The sequence below is a fragment of the Pteropus alecto genome, unplaced genomic scaffold (genome assembly GCF_000325575.1).
Source record: "Pteropus alecto unplaced genomic scaffold, ASM32557v1 scaffold189, whole genome shotgun sequence".
NCBI lineage: Eukaryota > Metazoa > Chordata > Mammalia > Chiroptera > Pteropodidae > Pteropus > Pteropus alecto.
Window position 1 is genome coordinate 4423375 of NW_006442117.1, and position 10242 is coordinate 4433616.

The 10242-nt window shown below is 48.0% G+C and overlaps 1 pseudogene; it reads left to right on the forward strand.

Annotated features, from left to right (window-relative positions):
* The first annotated feature begins 7844 nt into the window (after positions 1-7844).
* On the forward strand, positions 7845-7963 carry LOC112470071 (annotated as a pseudogene).
* The last annotated feature ends 2279 nt before the right edge of the window (positions 7964-10242 follow it).

Genomic DNA, 10242 nt, shown 5'->3' on the forward strand with positions numbered 1-10242 from the left:
CCCGTCGCCCCATCCCTCCTTTGCCTCGATTACCCCCCGGCCCCCGCCCCGTGGCCCTGATCCTCCCGTCGCCCCGATCCCCGTCGCTCCACCCCCTTCACCTGATCCCACGCGCTCTCCGCGAGTTACTAAGTCTGCCCCCCATCTCCCCCAGACTTGAGGCGCTCTCCTCGGGGGAGCCCAGGCCGCGACGCGCCCCCGGAGGCAGCTGTCACCGGTGGTCTTTGCCTCGTAGTGACGGCCTCATTGGGGGAGCTCGGGTTTCTTGTGCGACCGCCCGCGTTATTTCGGAATCAGCAGCTTTGGGGGAGGCCACAGAGTCCGCTGATGAGGGGACGCGCAGCCCGCGGACAGTGAACGGCGTGTGACCGTCTCCCCGTGCTGAGTGTTCAGAGGCCTTCGCGTTGAATTCACCCGGTTCGGCCACTTCGGACCGCAGTGATGTTGAGCGCGGTGCTTGCTGTCCTGAGCCAGAAAACAATGTTACCACACAGGGACCTCGCGGAGATCAAATCATGTATATAAAGCGCTTAGCACAGAGTCTCCCATATTATGCCATCGCCACACAGTAACGGTCACCGTTAATATTCTGTGATAGAATTCTGGCTTTATCTAACTTTCTCATAAGCCATAACTTCCCCATCCTCCCCCCTCCCCAAGTCAATAACAAACACCCCAGGAAGAGGCGCCCTGCGAGGCCTTCCCAGGGAACGGGGCCTATTAAGATGAATTGCAAATTTCGGCATAAGCCATAACATTCCAATCTAAATGCTGTATTTTTCCTGCTAGAATGTGATGCACACCGACACGGTTACTAACTTGCCGCTTGCATTTTCCAGCGGCAACACTAACACGACCCAGCGTCACTCCACCGTTAGCAGGGGACCGCTCGTTTGCGAAAGCGCTTTGTGACCTGAACGCCTCCCACAAGCAGATGCCTGACCTTCTCCAGCCACTTTGTCTTCGCCCTTGACCTTGCGCCCCTTTTGTGCCCCAGGCATGTTATACCCCCACCTCACCCCTACAAGTCATGCCTCCTTTTTCTGGAATGCCTTTCTGTCTCCCGGCCGTTTATCCAGATCTCTTCCTTCTTTCCAGACTCGGTTCACACCTTAGCTCTGTAGTGATGTTTTTATCGCCCCAGCTCAGACTCCTACAGCGTTTAGCATCGACCCATTCGAGTCGCCTCGCTATTTCAAAGAGCCTGTGCTCATCATTTGCTGTGAAATTTTTGCTCGATTAGCACTGCCCTGGGCCGATCACGGAGTGTCACTCCACTGGTGACTGTCTTGCATGTATGACACAGTGTGTAACATCCGTCCAGCCAGATCCCCATCTGCTTAAGGACAGCGACTGCGTCTCGTGCCCTCAGCGCCGTGCTGCTCCGTCTGACTCCTCAGGTCTGCTTTTGTTTGGCACGCTGGGAGACGCCACGGCCTCGAGTGGGTCATTCCCATCTCCCGTGAATCAAGTGTGACAGGGCTTCGATGGCCTTTATGTCTATTGTGCTTCCTTTTGTTATGTGTGGTTCGGTTGTCTTCGTTGACAGTCCAGTCTCTCTGAAACCCCGTTGAGACGTCTGGCACACGTTTGAGGAGCGGCCACCACACGTTACCTGGGTCATGACGCACCTGGCTGTGTCTGAATTGGAGTCAGACCGACCCGGGACTGATGCCACTGCTGCCACCTTCTAGCTCTGTAACCCCAGGCAACCGTCCCAAGCCTCACCTTTTCCCCTGTAAAATGGGCGTTTTGACTGCAGCCATCTCAGACGATCGGTTGTGACCTTTACATGAGAGTCGTGGAGCGTGAGGGTGAGTGACACGTGCGGGAAGGAGAGCCGCCCGCTGTGCTCGGCGTGGGGACGCGCGTGCGGCCACGGACCGGCTCTGAGGGGGCTGAGCAGGGGCTACTACAACGGAGGCTGATACAGACGGGGCCACGTGGCTGGGAGGCGGCAGAGCAGGGACCTGAATATGGACACCTGACTAGAGCCTGGGCTTCCGGTCACTGTGCGCTCAGTGTACCTGCGGTTGGAACCCTGAGAGCGTTAGGAATGTTACTTTATACCCCCCAAGGCAGAACACATGCCCCCCGCAAACAAAACATGCAGATATTTACACCAAAACACTGACTTCTAAGGAGGGCAGAGTATTTTCCTTTGCCCATGTCTCACGGAAGGCAGCGAGAGCACAGTGGCAGACCTGCTTGGCTCCTGGCTGGCGACAGCAGAGGCCACTTTGGCTGAAGGGGTTCTGTTTATTCCACAAGCAACGACACCCTTGCACGGCATGCGTCACACCCTGCCCGTGAAGGGGAGCTTAGCCCTGCTGCTCTCGGGGCACAGGTGACTCCGATTCTGTCCAAAACAGCCCTGTTCTCAGCTCCCCAGCGGTGCGATCTTCCCCGGGGCTGCTCACGACGGGTCGGAGCTTCGTGCCAGATCTCGAGTCGAGGCCAAAACCGCGTCCTCCCCTGGCATGTGGCGTGTGTGCCCACCAAGGTCGCCTCGCTGCTGGGGAGCTGGCTCATGCACGGACTTCCGGCCACTGAGTAGAACCCATCAAGCACACTCATGTTTCAAAATTCTTTAACAATTTTGAAAAAAATAAAGCTCAGAAGTTTTAAAACAAGGAAGTGTTGACAAATAATCATACCGCCCCTCGTCCACTCGAGAGCCTGGCACCCGTTGCTTACTCCGGCCAGTGACCAGGTGTCCTTGGGGAGGGCCATCGGCCGTGGTCACTCTGAGCCCCACGCAAGGTGGACACGTCATCAGCTGAGGAACTTCCACTGGCTTCATGCTCCACGTTCTGGATGCATCTTCCCTTCCTACCAACAAAATACACGTCCCCGCTCTCTCTTTCCACGGAACATAATTTTCTGCTAACAAATCCGACAAGCCAACGAGGGTTTGAGTTTGATCCTCATTGAACCTGAGGACCCAGTGTCCGCATTAGCGTATTATCTGTAAGTGCTTAGGACTGGCTTTCTAAGAATTTATCAAGAGACAGGGAATTGGGGAGAAGGGAGAGCTATTTCGGGGCAGAGAGTATAGAGAACGTCTCCCTTTAAGGGAATTCCATAACTTTCAAAATTTTAGCAGAGACGGCACTATGAGGGGCAATTTTCAGAGAGAGAAAGAACACCCCAGGAACCCCAAAGATAGCCCCAGAACTGGAGTTCTCTCATTATAATTTCTCCTTTACCACGCCCAGGCCCAAGGGCACGCTCCCCATTCTAGACCCCAAAGTGGTCCTAAGCTAACGTTTCCAAAAGACACCGTCAGTAAATGGAAACAGAAAACAACGACGGAGAGCAGGGCCCAGATGGACCCCGGTGTCGCTCCAATATTGAGAAGTCAGTCGGGAAGAGGAGGAGGCCAGAGGGGCAGCTTCTGAGAGTCAAGGAAGAGCAGATGAGGATGGATATTAGGCTCTGAGGCGACAACGGTTAAAGCGCAGGCTTAAAGCGTTTAGCTGTGCCGCCTGACACTGCGACGACCACAGCCCGATATCGCAAGGCGACTGCAGCATAATGACACGCGTGAAGTGCCCGGCGTCTCACTGTGGGTGTTTCGGCCGCCAGCAAGTCACCCCGAAATGGCACTGGCTCCGCCACGGCACTGAGCAGGGCGGAGCCGCGTTAGCGTCCATCATTCGGCCCCGCTTTTTTAGCTCCTCCACATCACGTGACCTTCCTAACGCGCTCACCTCTTAAGAGCCGTTCGCTGATATTTTTGCCTTGATGTAAAAGGGAGATAAAAATCTTTCATTTACTAGCGACACGGGGCAGAGCTCTGTTTTCCCATCCAAACCGTACCTCGGGGGCACTCCCTTCCCTCCAATAGGCCCTTTGGGACTGGGGTAAGGTTTATCTCCTCCACATCACGTGACCTTCCTAACGCGCTCACCTCTTAAGAGCCGTTCGCTGATATTTTTGCCTTGATGTAAAAGGGAGATAAAAATCTTTCATTTACTAGCGACACGGGGCAGAGCTCTGTTTTCCCATCCAAACCGTACCTCGGGGGCACTCCCTTCCCTCCAATAGGCCCTTTGGGACTGGGGTAATTTAGTGAGTGAGTTATATAAAAATATGCCTAGATGAGAGCAGGCTTGAGTCTCAATTGAATTATTTCAGCCGAAACACTGAGGAGCTGGGAGCTGTCGCTGTAACACGCGGTCTCCGCTTCAGGACTGTCCTTGCTCCCACCCCGGGCTTTGGACAGGAGGGGGTCTATTTTAAAGTCACCGACCTCAAATTCTAACGAAGCCACGGTGTTTGTTAGTTTGAAAAACTGAAGTTCATCTTGAAAACCCCTGAAACACACTTCAGAATAATTTCTCGCGAAACAAAAATTGGAAGCGTCTTAGAGGAACCGCGAAATGAGACTTCCTTCTGCGACGCGGTGAGCAGCAAACGGTCTCCCAGATGACGTTCCTCCACCTCTGATGCTAGAGAAATGATAAATCTCCGCTCAGATCGAGAAAGTGGGGAAAGTGACTGTGTTCCTTAAAGTCATGTACGTGTATTTGAAATTCAGAAAGGCTAGAATAAGGAGGCGAGAAATCATCTAAGAAAGTCGTTTCAACTTAGACTGTTTCAGTGAAGCCTGAGGCGTGGGAACTCTGGAGGCAGAGGCCGGGAAAGGGATGAATCCGAAGCTGAACTTTGATGAGATGAGATATTTGCCTTCAAGATGGCAGGACGGACCTTGTCTGAAATTTCACTGCCTTATGTTCTTAGCGCACAACAGGAATTCAATAAAGAGCTATTGAATAAATGAGGAAGGAAGGCCGTTCTTTTGAGTAAATACATTAAGATGTCTGAAAATAAATCCAATAGAGAAAGAAATGAGGCCTTTTCAAGCCAATAGAAGGATTCTCATCCCCAATAAATGGTTAACTTAGAGCTTCAGATGCTTTCATCACGTGGCTCGGTTGTTTGGGGACCTCAGGTGAACAGAGGCATCAAACTGCAGCATTTAGTTTCCTGCTTAGGGTCATGTCACTGGGAGATGTTAGGAAATGAAGGAGGGACCGGAGAACAAAACAGAACGGAACAGAACGTGGAGACAGAAGAGTTTTCACGTTCAGAATGGAACTCGAAAATGGACAAACGACCTGAAGGGAACGGAGATCACATGACCCCACGTTTTACTCTCTGACCAAAATTTACCTGATCAGAGATATTAATCTACTAAAATTTCATCTAGAAATACTACAAAACAAACTTAAAATCTATTGAATATTTGACTTTAAGTAATGTCTTTTACATTTCAAATCAAGCTATTTCCAGGCCGGTTAAAGATGCCTTCTTACGGTTTTCCAAAAACACTCACCTACATTAAATGGGATGTAGGGGCGGGGAAAATTTCCCTTTTAGGTTACTTGGCTGATCTAAAACTAAAATTCACATAAGACAGATTAGCAAAAACAAATTTAATTTTGTATGTTTGGAAGTTCCATAAAAATAGGAGACTTAAAGAAGTGGCCAAAGCAGGAAGCTTTTCTACCTTTTAGACAAAAACAATTTTTCGAAGAATTGACAGGACAGAGGGGTTTGGGCTTGGCTGGTAAATTTCTGAGGCAGTAACGAGGTTTGTTTATACAGCTTTGTTGGCCCTAAATTCACCATCTGTTGTGACAAAGATGCCTTCTTCCCTTGGTACCTCTCACACGGGGTATTTATTTTCTGCTTTCAGGGGACAAAGGAGAATCAAGAAGGACCAGTGTCCTTGAACCAGCTATTTCTCATGTAACTTCAATTCAAAATAATCATTATGCGAAAGGGTCGTATTTTGGGGTGGCATACTCTGCCCCCTTCAGGAAATAAATCTAAATGTATGCTTCATCGTCTCTCATTTGCCCATTGTGCACAGATCCAGGCATGAACAATGAACGGCTTAAGCAGGAAATAACAAAAATGAGGCCATTAAGCATTTTAGAATTAAATTATTCTTCAGAACAAGATCATTTTATTTAATTTCACATTTTTCCCCAAAGACTGGGCGTTAACAGTTGTCATCTCCCTGTTTTAATGTCACTGATTTTATTTTTCATCACTGACCTAACAGGTACTGGGAGGTGTCCCAGGACACAGCCCTGAGAGAGTGCAGAATGGTGGAGACCATCTGAACGGAGCCTCGTCGAGGCCTCTACGTAAACTCTGAAGATTCCGGCAAGTGGCGTGGAGACCTATTTGTCTCGCAGCAGCCCAGGACCAGCCTCGTCTGTAGGCTCCCTTATTATTAGACCTGTCACCTGCTGATCCGCAGTAGCATGCCTCTTCCTGTGTCCCTCCCTGCCGTCTGGGTACGGAGGCCAGTGCAGCAAGCAACGGCTTCATGCCCAGCGATGAAGTTCGTTGTCTTGGATGCTGTTGACCCTTCTGTCGTGGTCTTCGGGTTCTTCACTGACCAATCGCTGGGCCTCCCAACTTCTCGAGATCCATTCCTGGGTTCTAGGTTCACACATCTTATTCTTTTCTAGCTAACAACAATCCCAGAGGAGCTGATAAGTAGAATTGGTAGAAATGGTTTACCCACGTAGAAAGATTGCACTTTATCAAAATAATTGAATGGTGTCATTTTGGGGATTGTGTAAGCTGCTCTCTTCTCTGTCATTCTTAACAAATCCGTCACAGCATGAACAGAACCCATATTCTGTGGACGCACTTTGGCAGCAGAAAAGATGGACCAGCACTGTTTTTATATATAAAAACAATAAGTGTCATGATGGATAAGTATAGAATTAGGGGAGATATTTCTGAGCATCCTCGCTCAGAATGTCTCAGGCAGCTTTTTGGCAAAAATAGTCCATAAAGATGGATGTACAAGAGAGTGAGTAAATCTATACTTTGATTTTAAAGTTCACTTCACACACTGGTGACAAAAGATGACAGATTGGGGTCCTGCAAAAAAAATTCATCAACAATACCAGCTGGCCCTCATTTAACCAATTGTTGGTCTGCTCTGAGTAGGGAAAATACAAGAATCGACAACTCTTTAAATCCAAACATTTTAAAGTAACGTACCTCAGGAAAAGGAATACCGACTTCTGCCCAGACTGGACTCTGACAGTGTGGCGAGGCGTCAGGCCCTTCGTTAGCTCAGCGTGACCCTCTGAAGCACTAGAGGAGGTTGTTTTCCATGATCCCCTCAGATACCGCCAGGAAAGGAGAGCGCCACCCCCCATGTGCCGTCCGCACGGACTCAGCTTTCATCAGCATTTCAAGACCCGCTTTTGTATTTCTGTTTCTAGAGCTCAGTCCTTGTCACTGAACCTCAGCACACAGCCCAACGGGCCCCGCAGAGCCAGCCGGCTCTCCTGGGCTTGATGCAACAGGTCGAATGTTCCGGTTCGATGAGAAAGCCCTGGGACCTAATGTCCACCATGGCGATTACAGTTAAAAACTGCGTCATATACTTGAAGCTGCTGAGAGAGTAGATCTTAAGTTTCTCACCAAAAAATAAAAAGAGATGGTAACTATGCGATGTGGCGGAGCTCTGGGCTGACTCGGGGCCGCGGTGACTTCGCAGCATCCGAGTGGACGAAATCAGCGCCTCGTTCACCGCAACCTCGCCCAGCGTTAGGTGGGTTTAGTGTTGAACTTAAACTCTTGCCTTCGTTTTTTTCAAATGTAGAATTTTGGTAGTTTCAGTTTCTAAACCTGACTGCATACTCATTGTCTCCTATTAATAATTGTGAAATTTGTTCACTTATTTTAACAATTTGCTTAAAAATTAGCTTAACTTCATTGGATGCTTTTTTGCATCACGGAGGAAGTAAATTTGGTGCTATAGGGTCCTGGTCACATTCTTCCTATAGAAATTCCAAAGTATAGTCTACGGCCATGCTGCCCTGAGCAAGCCCGAGCCCGGCCGATCTTGGAAGCTAAGCAGGGTCGGGCCTGGTTATTACTTGGATGGGAGACCACCTAGGAAGACCAGGTACTGTAGGCGTAAAAAATAAAAAAATAAGGGATTGTAGGCTGACAAGGTCCTTGCAATCTGTGAGGTCAACCAAGAGTCGCCTCACCTAAAAATAAAGAAAAGAATAAAGAAATTCCGAAGTATAGAAGTAACCTTGACCAAACATTCAGTGATGGTTAGAGGTAGATGTGTACACTCCAGCCAAATATAGGGGTTTGGCATCACCTAGATACGTATTGCGTAGTGCAGGTGAGATGCACAAAATCAGAATAGTCCCATATGCGTGTGTATATGTATATCCTGACTAACGCGTGCAACGTACATTTCCAGGTAATGTTTAAACAGTTAATATTCTAAAAGGAATCACCCTTAAAACAGGGGAAAACAAACTGCATTAAAATGGTTATTTTTTAAGAGTGTGGTTTATCCTTTTCAAAGTGCTTTCACACCCACTAGCTCACCTTACCCTCGCCATTACGCCGAGACACCCATTTGCACCACAGATGGGCAGACCGCCATGCAGGAGATGCTCAGTGTTTTGCCCACAGTCATCAGCCAGTCACGACGCACAATCCATCATGTGGTCTATGGTGTGACCAGGAGCAACACTGCTCAGATGTTCGGATACTGCTTGTCTCGGACAAGACAAGGCTTATCGACCTCACGAAAGCGACCAAGGACAAATCAGCCCAAACAGACACAGACATATTCCTTTAAGAAAAAGTCCCATTTATTTAGTTAGTACCCTAGACACCACCGGGTGGTGATTTATTCTTTCAGACTATTCCAAAGTATATAGACGTACAGTCACTTTCAATCTGGAAGGAAAGTCATTTGCTCGAGCCTGGCTCAGATTTCCTGTGTTTGTATCGCGTCCTTCCTTTCCTCATTCGAACTGAAATTGAGCTGATTTTAAGAACCGAGCACATGCTCCCAGGTGCGCGTCTCCTCGGCCCTCATGGGACCGTCACCAGAGCTGGTCGCCATGCTTTGGGAAAGGGGGAAATGGAGAGGACTATAACGTGCTTCGGATGGCTGCCCAAACGGAAAAACTAATCTCGCTTCTGGAACGATTTAGCATTAAAACAAAGGCAAACAGTGCTGGTGTCGCTTGTTGGGAAAAATAAATAGAAAAGAAGATAAATTAGAGCAAATCAATATTTATCAAGGGCATAGCTTAAATTTGTGCCTTCGACGGTTTTGAATATTGGAGTCATCTGTTCGTAGCATCGATTTTAGTGCAGCTCGTGATCTTTACTGTATTCACTTACTCGTGTTGAAGTAGTGTGACCCATATGTATTATTCATGGAGGTGACCCATGATAGATACTCCCTCTTTTTATCGGTAAAACAGTACTTAAAAGAAAAAGATTACACGTTTGTGTAATGGAGGCACTTTCCACGCATTCTGAATGTGCTCTGCTGAGGTTATCTAATAAGTGCCAGTGGCGGAGGACAGGCGGCCCATCACTCACTTCTTGGGAGACTCACTTGGCCTTTGAGTGCTTCGCCCCTGCCCCCAGGGGCCCGGCGGTGGCGCCAGGGAGGCAGATGTAGCTCGGGAAGGGAGGGCACTTTGAGTCAGCTTGTGAATTTCAGAAGCTGTGCCATCTTAGACTGGGGATCATATCATAGGGTATTAAACTCCTTCACGGTCTCCAAATCGGAGGCAGGTGAATAAAATAAGCTCTACGTCTTGGAATTTTTGACTCAAGACATTGGTTACTAAGTCTACTGTATTTATATGTCCTCTGCACTTCATCCTGCTCTACCCCTCTTCATATTGTCTGTAGCTGTTTGCCGAAAATGGTGCAAAAATATAACATTCGTTACATTCTTTAGTCCTGGTGGCAAACAGGTATCATGATTGTTTGCTATATCTAGAATGCTTAGGTCTCAGCGGAATCTCAAAAGGATTTAGATACAAAAAAAGTTTTAAATTTCAACCAAGAAATTAATAAAACATATCAATTTAGTGAGAAAATGTATCAATTCTCCTTTCCTTTTTTACACTTTACTTACGTAGACTTCTTTTATACCCTCCAGAACAATCGGATGTTAGTTAAAGGAATATAAATAACTACTAGGGTAAAAATGATGAACTAGGGAGAGCAAGGGCATAGATGGTGGAGAAGAGAGAAAGCACATAACGACCGAATTTAAAAACTGTGGATCTGTGTGGAAGATTCTACCGAACAACGAACAACGTTTAAGTTGAAAAACAGTCCTTCTAGGCTTTTTGTTTCTAAGCACTAATAGAAAACTTGCAAATGAAGCGATTACCTGCAGGATGAGCATGAATGACAATC